The 13650-nt window shown below is 38.0% G+C and overlaps 1 protein-coding gene across 2 annotated transcripts in view; it reads right to left on the reverse strand.

The window, feature by feature from the left end:
• Positions 1–13650, reverse strand: part of KIAA1217 (KIAA1217 ortholog) — an 829478-nt gene that overhangs the window by 778979 nt on the left and 36849 nt on the right. The gene's annotated exons all lie outside the window — the stretch shown is intronic.

Here is a 13650-nt window from a genome sequence, read left to right on the forward strand (position 1 = left end):
TTGTAAATCAGCTGTACTTCATTTTTTTAAAAAATCACTGACTGAGCATAATGGGTTTGAGTCAGGTTAAAAATAATAATAATACTCCACTATTCTGGTTCCAAGTACTGTATTGAAATGAAGATCCAACTAAGTCATATGGCAGCTTATGACAGTCATATGGCACCCTCCTATGGCTCCTCACTGCTCTTGAAAAAACACCAAAATCCCGGATGGTCCTGCAGACCCTGGTCCACTCACCCAGGCTGGAGAGTGGCAGAAAGAGGCTTGGATGGGGGCAGCGGGAAGTGGGGTGGGGGGGTGGGAAGAGACCAGGCTGTCATTTGTGGTCCTGCCACCCCTTCCTAGCAGAAGGATATCCACCTCCCTAGCCCTGCCCAACACACAGAACAATCCAAATCTTTGCCCTCAGGCCCCAAGGCTGCACAGGACCTGGTTCTGGTACAACCCTGACTGCTACTCTTTCCATCCTTCACTCGTTCCCCATCTCAGTTTTCCAACAGTTACTCAAACACACAGGCTCATTCCTCCTCAGGGTCTTTACTGCCTCCTCTGCCTGGACTTCATTCCGCCAGACCCTCATACGTTCAGGCACTTACTCTGCTCTTGCGTCATTCAAAGTTCACCTCCATTGACTGGCATTTCCTCTCCAGTCTGCCTGGCACTCAATATCCAAGAGACACCTCAATCCTGGGATGTACAAAGCGGAAACCCTCACCCTTCCCCAGATCTGATTCCCTCTCAGTCTTCTGCTCAGAGGAGAAGTCTACTCTGTTTCACTTCTAGGTAAACAGCCTTGAACTGATCCCTAACTGTTCTCTCACCTGCTAACCAATGCTTCAGCCAATCACAGTAGCTCTGCTTCAAAATATACCCGTGGGCAATTTCTCCACTGCGACCACCTGGGTCACTGGAGCAGCCTCCCAACTCTACTCTGGACTCACAGCAGCCCTGGCAATCCTATTAGGAAAAAAAAAAAAAAGTCACGCCTATGTTCCTAATCCTCTTTTGCCTTCCCACCTCAGGCAGTAAAAAGTCGAAGATAAGCACTGAGCCTGTGGTACCCATGTCTCTCTGATGTCACTTCTGCTACTTGGCATGCTCCACTCAAGCTACCGTCTTGTGGTTCCTTGTGCACACGAGGCGTGCTCCTATTAACTGTTACTGGGCTAACAGTTTCTTCCACCTGGAATCCCCTTCCTCGGGCATCTTTACCTTCTTAGATTAAAAGCAGTCCACACAACCCCATGCAACGTTTCCTCTCTTCTTTCCAGATTTCATTTTTCTCTAGAGCACATCTCTCCACCTGATGTACAACTGCCTTCTTTATTTATTTGTTTATCCCCTGTGTCTCCCCAGCAGACTATAATCGCTGGAGTTGGGATTTGGGGGAAGGGCTGTTTTGTTTACGGCTACCTCCGCACTGCCTGGAATTGTATCTGGCACCTGGTAGGTTTTTCAGTAAACACATGTTGAATTAATAAATCAACTATCTCTTCATAAATTTCTCCAGTCCAAGAAAAGAAAGTATAATGGCTTAAAGGTAAATCTTACTGCCTTCTCACCATCCTCCCCCTCCCACAGATTTTAAGAAACAGAAGAACATTGTTATCTACTTTTTCAGCCCAATATGCTAAAAGAATGTATTAAACAAGAACTCAGTGAAATAAGATACAAGTGTAGAAAAATGAAATTATGACTGGAATAAAATCAGTAAGTAATAGAGAAAACCCATTCATAATTATAGAGAATAAACTTGAGAAGAAAGGCCAAATGGATAAAGCTGTGAAAATGTGCACAAAGCGAATGGCAAACTGGAAGAACAAATCTTAGAAAACCATCCAGTAAAAGAACAAGTATCCAGATGAGAAGCAATAATATGAAGTGGGAGAAAAATTAAGCATTCCAGACCTGAAAAAGCAAATTTGAGATTAGAAATAAATACTTGAACATCTTTCAGAGAAACTTAATGGCAGAAATAAATATTCTGACAGTTTCACATAAAGTTTCAACTGAAAGAATTTTTCAAGAGTCCTAAAATCAACTGAGGGAAAAAAAATCAACCAGTGTCCTTTCCAATATCGCCTCTATAACAACAGACACCAGAAAACAAGGCAGTTTATAGCACACAGAGCAGAAAAGCTTGTGAGTCAAAGATTTTATAAATATCCATGTGCTATTCATATGCCACAACAACATATGTTAAATAACGACACCTGCAAATGAAGAATGCTATAAGGAAAATCAGCTCGGAGATGAAAAAGTCTGATGAATTTACCACCCAATGAGTTTTCTATAAAAGTTGACTGAATAGATTCCAGACCACCAACAGGTTAATGAAACTATAATTTCCAAAAATAGGAGACATGTAATAGAAAATAACCACCAGTAGGCATCGAAACTGCTTAACTGCTTATCATAATTCAATAAATATATTGGTTTTTACTTAAAAAATAATGTACTCTAACAAATATAATTTTAGTTATTACAATTACAGTACCTAGAACAGAATACAAAACTTACATTTATTGAAAAAGAGGACATTTTGCTTAAAAGATTTGTTCATTAAATTTCAGGTGAAACTGATGCAAGAGTGATAAATCTGTGCACAGTGCAGGGAGAGGTGATGGAAGTAAAATTGGAAAAGCAAGAGGTGGAATTTAAGAAACTGTCTCCCTTCAGCATATGAAATTGGAATAAATCTAACAAGTGATATGTAAGACACTCGTGGAAACATTTATAAGAACTCTTGAAAAACATTAAAGAAAAATTAATGGAAAGAAATGCCATGTTCATGGATCAGAATACTCAATTTTGTAAAGATTTCAATTCTTCTCAAAGTGATCTTTGAATTAAATGCAGTTCAATCAAAATCCTAGAAATGTTTTTTATGGAACTTGGCACATTGATTCTAAAATGTATATGAAAGAACAAAGGGCAATAATAACTAAGAAACTTGCAGGAAAAAAGTGAAGAGATTTACACAGCCAGATCTTAAGACTTACTATAAAACTGCAGTGATTAATTACCATAGTGTGGCACTGACTCAGAAAATACACGAACAAAACAGAATAGAGGTATCACCTGAAGCCTTTCACATATGGAAACATGAAGGATGGCAGGGTGGCATTGAAGATCAGAAGAGAAAGGACAGATGTTTGATATGTGGCATTTAGACAACTGTCCACATGGAAAAAATAAAATTAGGTTCCACATCACACCACACTCACCACTACAAAGAATTAAGAATTTGAAAGTAAAAGTCAAAACCTAAAATACTTAAACATATAGGAGAACATCATTATAGAATCATGTAGGGAAGAACTGACATACCATTAAAAAAAGAGGTAATGAAATAAATGATTAATGTTTAACTTCCTTAAAATTAAGAACTTCCTTTCACACAAAGATAGCATGGAAAAAACACGAGTACACCATAGATTTATAAAAATTTTAGAGCCTCACAGTATAAAGTATAGGCAATGTTGTAGGTCAGTAGGAACTCATACATAACACTAGAGAAAGTTAAAATGGTATGCCATGCCACTTCAAAACACAATGCAGCCATATACATTAAAATTGAACCCCATAATTCTGTTCTCAGGAACACACATTAAAGAATTCCTGTGTACCTTACTAGACACCAACAGCAACGTTCATAGCAGCATTATTTATAACAACAACAAACTGGAAAAACTTCAAATGCTCATTAAGGAGGGACAAGACGAATATATCGCGGTATATTCTCTGAACTGAATATTTATCTGCATAAATATGGATTATATCTAAATGCAACAACACAGATGATTCATAGAAATATCATGCTACAGAAGTAGCAATTTGCTGAGAGTAGGACACAATATTTAAAACCATTTTAAACTAAAGTTAATCAAAATGTTGCTCAGGAATACAAATATACATATGTAATACAAATATACATATGTAATAAAAATTTTAAAATAACTTCAAAGAGAATAATAAATCCCAAAATTAGACTAGTGCTTACCAAAGAGAGGAGAGCTAGGAAGAACACACAAGAGAAGGGGTTGGTTGGGTTAGAGTCTAATATTAAGTTAGGTGCTGATGCTCTGGTTAAGCTGGGTTCCAGTTAATTTGCCTGGTTCTAGTTAAGGAGGTAATATAAGAATATAGATTTATTGTTATAATTTACACGTCTGCTTCACCATCAAGTGCTACATGATTAAAAACCATTTTACCATGTATTATAGAAACAAAAATGCTACTTCTTAGTAGGACATGTGCTTAGTCCCTCAGTCCGTCAGGCTGTTCTGTCTGTGGGGATTCTCCAGGCAAGAATACTGAAGTGAGAAGCCCTTCCCTTCTCCAGGGGATCTTCCCAACACAGGGATCGAACCCAGGTCTCCCATATTGCAGGTGGATTCTTTACCATCTGAGCCCTCAGTGAAGCCCAAAGAGTAGTAAGTAATATATAAATATATAAGGAAAATATTTGAAACGCAGCAGATAAATTGTCAGGTAATTTACAAAAGACAAGACACAACTGGAAAATAAACATGGAAAAATACTTGATCTTAACTAACAATCAAATAATTGCCAGTTAATTATTTAAGGTGTTAAGTCAATTAACACCTTTAAAAAGATACATATCAGCTCTTATATAGTTAAATTTGTATCACTTTAAAATCCTGGAAGTAGCACATGCTGGGATACTTTGGGAAAGTGAACTGTCAAAACAGTTTAGCAGTTTACAAACACATAGTTGAGACTTGAATAATGCAGGGGTTAGGAGACTGACGCGGAGAAGGCAATGGCAACCCACTCCAGTACTCTTGCCTGGAAAATTCCATGGACGGAGGAGCCTGGTAGGCCGCAGTCCATGGGGTCGCTGAGTCAGACACGGCTGAGCGACTTCACTTTCACTTTTCACTTTAATGAATTGGAGAAGTAAATGGCAACCCACTCCAGTGTTCTTGCCTGGAGAATCCCAGGGACAGGGGAGCCTGGTGGGCTGCCGTCCATGGGGTCACACAGAGTCGGACACGACTGAATCAGCTTAGCAGCAGCAGCAGGAGACTGACCATCCAGGCAGTTGAAAATCAGCATATAACTTATGGTCCTCCACATCTGAGACTCCTCCATGTCTGTGGTTCCAGATCCACAGAATCAACCAACCTGGATTGTGTAGCACTGTAGTATTTACCCAGAGAAGGCGATGGCACCCCACTCCAGAACTCTTGCCTGGAGAATCCTAGGGATGGGGGAGCCTGGTGGGCTGCCATCTATGGGTCACACAGAGTCGGACACGACTGAAGCGACTTAGCAACAGCAGCAGCAGCAGTAGTATTTACCATTGGAAAAAATCCACATGTAAGTGGACCCATGCAGTTCCCTGGGTTCCATGCAGACCCATGCAGACACAGTCAGTTCAGTTCAGTCGCTCAGCTGTGTCCGACTCTTTGCAACCCATGGACTGCAGCACGCCAGGGTTCCCTGTACATCACTAACTACCAGAGCTTGCTCAAACTCATGTCCACTGAGTCGGTGATGCCACTCAACCATCTTGTCCTCTGCCGTCCCCTTCTCCTCCTGCCTTCAATCTTTCCCAGCATCAGGGTCTTTTCAAATGAGTCAGTTCTTTGCATCAGGTGGCCAAGTATTGGAGTTTCAGATTCAGCATCGGTCCTTCCAATGAATATTCAGGACTGATTTCCTTTAGGATGGACTGACTGGATCTCCTTGTGCTCCAAGGGACTCTCAAGAATCTTCTCCAACACCACAGTTCAAAAGCATCAATTCTTCAGCACTCAGCTTTCTTTATAGTCCAACTCTCACGTCCATACATGATTACTGGAAAAACCATAGCTTGGACCTTTATTGGCAAAGTAATGTCTCTTGCTTTTTAATATGCTGCTTAGGTTGGTCATAGCTTTTCTTCCAACCATCTTTTAATTTTATGGCTGCAGTCACCATCTACAGTGATTTTAGAGCCGCCCCCCCAAAAATAAAGTTTGATTGTTTCCATTGCTTCCCCATCTATTTGTCATGAAGTGATGGGACCAGATGCCATGATCTTAGTTTTTTGAATGCTGAATTTTAAACCAACTTCTTCACTCTCCTCTTTCACTTTCATCAAGAGGCTCTTTAGTTCTTCTTTACTTTCTGTCATAAGGGGGGTGTCATCTGGGTATCTAAGGTTATTGAATTTCTCCCAGTGATCTTGTTTCTAGCTTGTGCTTCATCCAGCCCAGCATTTTGTATGATGTACTCTGCATAGAAGTTAAATAAGCAGGGTGACAATATACAGCCTTGACGTATTTTTTTCCCAATTTGGAAAGTGTCTGTTGTTTCATGTCCAGTTCTAACTGTTGCCTCTGGGCCTGAATACAGATTTCTCAGAAGGCAGGTCAGGTGGTCTGGTATTCCCATCTCTTTAAGAATTTTCCAGAGTTTGTTTGATCCACACAGTCAAAGGCTTTGGCATAGTCAATAAAGCAGAAATAGATGTTTTTCTGGAACTCTCTTGCTTTATCGATGATCCAACGGATGTTGGCAATTTGATCTCTGGTTCCTCTGCCTTTTCTAAATCCAGCTTGAACATCTGGAAATTCACAGTTCACGAACTGTTGAAGCCTGACTTGGTGAATTTTGAGCATTAGTTTACTAGCATGTGAGATGAGTCTATTTGTGCAGTAGTTTGAGCATTCTTTGGCATTGCCTTTCTTTGGGGTTGGAATGAAAACTGACATTTTCCAGTCCTGTGGCCACTGCTGATTTTTCCAAATTTGCTGGAATATTGAGTGCAGCACTTTCACAGCATCATCTTTTAGGTTTTGAAATAGCTCAACTGGAATTCTATCACCTTCACCAGCTTTGTTTGTAGTGATGCTTCCTAAGGCCCACTTGATTTCACACTCCAGGATGTCTGGCTCTAGATGAGTGATTACACCATCGTGATTATCTGGATGATTAAGATCTTTTTTGTACAGTTCTTCTGTGTATTCTTGCCACCTCTTCTTAACATCTTCTGCTTGTGTTAGGTCCATACCATTTCTGTCCTTTATTGTGCCCAACTTTGCATGAAATGTTCCCTTGGTATCTCTAATTTTCTTGAAGAGATCTCTAGTCATTCCAATTCTATTGGATAACCTATTGTGAAAAATCCTTGTTTTTGTACTTTATTTATAACTGTGAAAAGTAATGTTCAACAGTATAAAAAATATTGTAAATCATCATATGTCACCTCAAAGGGATATTTATAGGCATTAAAGTGGATAGTTGTAGAGATTATATAAAAACCACAACAAAATGTTAATAAACATTAGATGAAAAAGAATACAAAGATGTATGTACATCACAATGACAACTATAGGTTTTTTTTTTTTTTAATGCCTATAAAAAGGAATAGAATTAAATACAGCTGGCTCTCCATGACTGAGGATCAAATTTTTTTGATCTGGTTGGCTGAATTCATGGATATGGAACTGAGAATTCAGAGGACCAATGGAATTACCCATTTTAGGGATGTGAGCATCTGCAGAGTTTGGTATGAGCATAGGAGAGCTGAGCTGTCTTGGAACCAACCCCACAGGGGTTTGCTGTAATGCAAAATTATAATAGTGGTTCTGTGGTGTTGATAAGACTACACTCCAAGTCTTATCAACCCAGGTCTCCAACCCAGGCAGATTCTTTACCATCTGAGCCACCAGCGAAGCCCAAACACTAAGACCACAAGTAACTCTTTTCTCTCTATGCCAACATTTTCACATGTAAATTACATTTCTTTTATAACTTAAGAAACTCAACAAGAAAATGAACAACTAATGCTCAAATATTAAGCTTAGCTTTTCAAAATGAATTAGTTTTCCCTTCCCCCATATCCTAGGAACATTACCAGGTTGGTACAAAAGAAAGCAAGCAATTTGAAAACATAAAATGAATTTAAACCCTATAAGAATTTTAAAAAGAGAGAGAATACTAAATTTAGCTGAAACTTTGAATTAAATTAATATAGAAACATTTGCTTGGATTCAAATAAAAGGATAATGTGAACCAAAAAAATTGTAAAAACCTTTTTTTATCCAGATTGGGTTTTTTTTTTTTTTTTTTGCATGAGCAAAGAACACCAAACCCTAAAGCACGTTTTTCAAATGAGGAATTACATCCATTTAAACTTGATTTTGGGAGCACAGACATTTTAAAACAACAGGACACAAAGGTGGGGAGTTGGTGTGCTTATCTATTAGCAGACAGCTGCTTATAATTTTGGTTTAGAGTTGGAACACTATTCTTGGAAAAACCAATTGTGTTCAATTTATAACAGATGTAACCAAGTGTTTATTACAGTAAAATGCTAGTTTCCACAAGTCAAAAGTTCAATGAATAAACAAGTCCTGTATGTCAGCAGAATGACATTTATTGTTCCAAACCAAAGAATTCACTCTAATCAGTGGTGGACATTAATTATTCCATTAACTACAGTGCTCTGATTTTATCCCACTTGGAAGAAAGAGGACCAGGGCAACTAGCTCATTTGCCGTGTTATATTTAATTATGCTTATTCTCATAGATCCCAAACATGATTACAATCATAAAGTTAAACCTAGGAAAATACCTAAACATGTCACATGAATCAACATTTCACCCATACAACAATCTTTAAAGAGAGACAAAGACAGAATTCAAGACCTTTCTGTACTCTTTACATTGAACATCAAATAATGCCAGCCTTCCTGCCAAAACGGCTTTCTATGTGCCTTTAATGGGTGTTCCCTAACACTGCAGTTCTCCATTTAAACCATTTACACAGACCACTCTCAGGGCAAGTTTCCACAAAGCTTAGTGTATCAGTCACACTAGGGTATAAAAACCTTCAGTTTTCACAGCAGAGGCTCCTCTAAAAACTAAAAACAGAATTGCCATATGATCCAACAATCCCACTCCTCGGTGTATATTCAGACAAAACTATAATTTGAAAAACATACATGCCCCTGCTTTGTCCACAGCCACACTATTTATAATAGCCAAGACATGAAAACAACCTAAATGTCCATGGACTGAAGAACGGATAACGAAGATGGTAGGTACATATCTACAAGGGAATACTACTTAGCCATAAAAAAGAGTGAAATAATGCCATTTGCAGCAACATGGATGGAACTAGAGATTATCCTACTAAGTGTCGTAAGTCAGAAACAGAAAGACAAATAGCATATGATATCATCGCTATGTGTAATCTAAAATATGACACAAATGAACTTATTTATGAAACAGAAACAGACTCACAGACATACAAACAGACTTGTGGTTGCCAAGGGAGAGTGTGGGTGGAGGAGGGATGGATTGGGAGTTTGAGATTAGCAGATGCAAACTATTATATATATTTCAGAAAAACTGAATTATTTGGCTATACACCAGAAACTAACACAGCATTGTAAATCAACTGTACTTCAATAAAATAAATATTAAAAATGAAATTGAAAAAAAACTTCAGATTTCAGTCTCACTCCATGGAATGGGCTGAACCAGGGTGCTGACAATGGGTAGCAAGATCCAAATTTGGTTTCAAAGGGGGAAAAAATGCCAGAAACATTTTATAGTTGAAGATATATGAGGGAAAGGAAACTGTGAGGTCAACAGCACTTTGGAAGAAAGATTTTTGTAACATACTGTGTATCGGGAGGCTCTCTGGTATAGGACTGAGGCAGACCCAATGGCTTCAAGTACTTGGAAGTATGAACTTGGAGAGCTTCACATGCACAAGGTTATGATTAGATATGTAAGTCCTCCTGGGCATGGGACAGACTGAAGGCACAAGTCATCAGATAAACATGGCATGTCTCCTGGTGCATCAATTAACTTACATTATGGTGGAGAATACAAAATTTACATGAAGTTTTAAATCGCAACACAAAAGCTGAGATACATTTCGGTGGCTTTTTGAAACTATTTAGGGCTCACCACCCAAGTTATGAAGGGAAGCCGGTGGCTCAGAGGTAAAAGAATCTGCCTGCAATGCAGGAGATGCAAGAGATGCCAGAGATGCCGGTTCGATCCCTGGGTCAGGAAGATGCCCTGGAGAAGGAAATGGCAACCGACTCCAGTATTCTTGCTCAGAAAATGCCATGGAAGGAGAAACCTGATGGGCTACAGTCCTTAGGGTTGCAAAGAGTCGTACACAACTGAGTGACTGAACATACCCAAATTATGAGATTATGCCTTCATTCTCTTCCACCTTTAGGGTTATTTAGGGATAAAACTTGAGAGAATCTGCTATGTTATCCAGCCTGGCAATCAAAATCTTACACAATAAGCTCCTTGTCCACCTTTCAACCTTACCTTCCACTACTGATAAGTCAAAAAAATCACAGTGAAAAATAGCTTGGATAGCATCTTAAGAATGCTAAAATTCTAATTCTACTAATTTCATAATAACTTTGAAAAACATAGACGTACTATATAGTCTTCTGTATAACTTCAAATATTCACAATTAGAAGTTACTCATAAGCCAGTCTCAATAATCAAGAAACTTGAGAACCAGTAAATGTACAAAAATAAATCTGAACAATGAAAAGGGATGATACAAGTTACATGCATTAAAACTTGTGCATTTGTTTGTTCCCCCCTTAGGAGAGACAACCATGCCATTACTATTAGTCTCTCTTTAGATTTTTATATAAAAGCCTAATAAAGTAATATGTTTTCATATTCCCAGGTCATAGCAGCTAGGAAGCAGATAATCAAATAATCTGAGGAGGAATGGGCATACTGTTGGTAGCAAACATGCTAATAGAAACTGGAAATAGCAGTTTACAGGGACAGCAAACGTTAGAAACTGTAATAAGCCAGATACAATCATGCAGGAAGCACAGACGCATATGGCTATTCAGAAACAGATTGAAAACACTAAAAGTCCTATGAAAGTGACATGGGACATGAGAATCAGACAGACTAAAATAGCCACTTGACCCCAAATTATGATTTAAGTTCATCATTTTCTACTGGCCAGCCTAGGAATGGGCACATGAACTAATTCAGGCCAATGAGGTGTGTGCTCAAGTCAATAAAAAGGCTGTCTGGTGACACTCAACAATTATTTTCACCATTTGTCACCAGTCCGAGAATGGGGCCAACACCAAGTAGGGCAGAATTAAGGGGGGAATGGAGGAACAGCTAGACCCAAGATTCATGACCCCAAACCTGCCCGTCAGGAACTGGAATATGTGAATTATATTATCTCCTGTGGATGCCAGTTTCCATTGGGATTTCTGTTATAGGCAGTCAGTCCAAAGCTTCTTATTACACAGACTAAGCTCAACTCCTGGCTTTGGTATGGGGTAACTTAGAATGAGGCACTTCACTTCTTGGAGCCTCCATTTCCTCACTGTAAGGATCTAACGAGAAAACAGAGGTAAAGCATACTGCATCACTGTGGTCTGTTACGCCAAAGGACGGCTCATCCTGAAAACCAAGACTATACATAGACCATATTTAAGAACCTAGATACATTCAGAAAAGATTTTTCCCAGAATTATCTGATTTTTAAAAATAATTAATTAAAAAATACTGGCCAAATGTTTTACTTTAGCATGACAATATTTGTCCTAATCCAAGAGCTAATGGTAGGCTTCACAGAAGTGCTAACATTATTTACATGTGACATATATATATATATATATATATATATATATATATATACAGACAATTTTAATTATGGTAAAGTTCACATAAAATTTATGAGTTTAGCCATTTTTAAGTGTACAGTTCTGTGGCATTAAGTACATTCACACTGTTATGCATCCATCACCACCATCCATCGCCAGAATATTTTCATCTTCCTCTGTGCCCACTAAACACTAACTCCATACTCCCCTTACTCCCCAGCTCGCAGCAACCACCATTCTACTTCTGTCTGTATGAATCTGACTACTGTTAAGTACCTCATATAAGTGGAATCACACAGTATTTGGGCTTCTTTGTAGCTGGCATCTTTCACTTAGAACAATGTCCTCAAGGTTCATGCATGTTGCAGCATGTATCAGAATTTCCTTCTTTTCAAAAACTGAGTAATATTTAATTGTGTATATATATATATATATATATATATATATATATCACCTTTCAATTTATCCATTCATCTGTTTATCAATACTTGGGTTGTAACAGAAAAATATTTTTAAAGCATAAAAGGTAAATCTGAATAGAAACAAGTATATTAAAAGAAGATAAAATATGGGAAACCTCTGTGCCTGATTTCATGGAAAAGCAAAATTTCAAAATGTTATTAAAAGTACCCACTACATGTGTTAGGGCTTATTTCTTTTAAACTCTTGAACTGGTGGGTTTATGCTAATTTCTTCTATCAGAAGGCAAATAGTCTGATTCCTAAATGAGGAAGATTTTTCTGGAAAATCTGAAAAACGTATTTATACTGAAGGTAAACATACTCATAGAACATTTTTATACCCCTTTTAGTCTTTATTGGTTTAGGTAACCAAGAGCATGGATTATTTATTTACTTATATTTTTGTACGCATTGAAAAAGAATAGCCTATACCAACAGTTAAAGCAATAGCAGCAGTTAACCATATTTTTTAAAGGAATAAAAGATGTTATTTATAACAGTAACCCTGACTCCCACAGATGATAATGCTTTACCTATTATTTTACCCTCACGCTGTGCAAAGCATGGGGTTTGTCAAACCAATTGGGTGAAAGGTGACAGCTCTAAGACATTAAATTAAAATAACCCTGGGAAAAGGAGGCTCTAACCCACTTTCCAATGTGCCTACTGGTTGTACTTTTTGCGTGGAGTGATCAGAATGGGATGATGGCAATTTGGAATTCCCAAAGACACTTTGGAAGTTCCATCTGACTTAAGGGTACTCTCAGGGAAACTGGCTAATTTCCCAGATGTTTTACGAAGTTCTCACATATTTCATTCTAAAAATGGTTTTTTTAAAGGGCCGAGAAAAAATAGTACCTAAAGAAGACAAAAGCCTATACAAAATTGGGTGCATAGAAGCTATTATTAATGCCCTGAATCCAAAAGTATTCATAGGGTCTTCAATAAGTTAAAAAGGTGTCAGTAGGATTCCTACCTTTTCATTTTAATTTTCCAGGCAAAACCTAGATTCACAGATTTTTTTTTTTTATTCCTTAGAGAACATGAGCCATTTCCATATAGATGTCCTGTGCATGTTCATGGAATAATTCTAGGCTTAAAGCAGTTAATATACTTACATTGAATTTTTATCTATAAAATTTAGGAGGGATTTTCCTATCTGAGAACAGAGCGTTCTTAGAGTAGTTTCAAGATAAACTCTAATATTCTTTTTTTTGTTTAATCAAACAGAAAACTGAAAGCAAAGGTAGTGTTCAACACAAGTGAAAAGCAAAATGGAGAAGAAGTAACCAATTTTTGGATTCCAAATACCTTCTACTGTATCTTTGGGGATGTTCTTTCTATGATGCTTTGGTCCAGTCCCTCTGCACTACTCAGCTTGTGTTTGCCACCTCCTCATTCACTTCATTAATCTAGTCAACTTAGCCTTGAAATCCAGCTCAAAACTCATTTCCAAAAAGATATTTCTTTAAATAACCCTCAGTATTCTAAAGGTTTTTACTCAACATTGCTCCAGGGTTTAAACTAACACAACATTGCAAATCAA

The sequence above is a fragment of the Bubalus bubalis genome, chromosome 14 (genome assembly GCF_019923935.1).
Source record: "Bubalus bubalis isolate 160015118507 breed Murrah chromosome 14, NDDB_SH_1, whole genome shotgun sequence".
Lineage (NCBI taxonomy): Eukaryota > Metazoa > Chordata > Mammalia > Artiodactyla > Bovidae > Bubalus > Bubalus bubalis.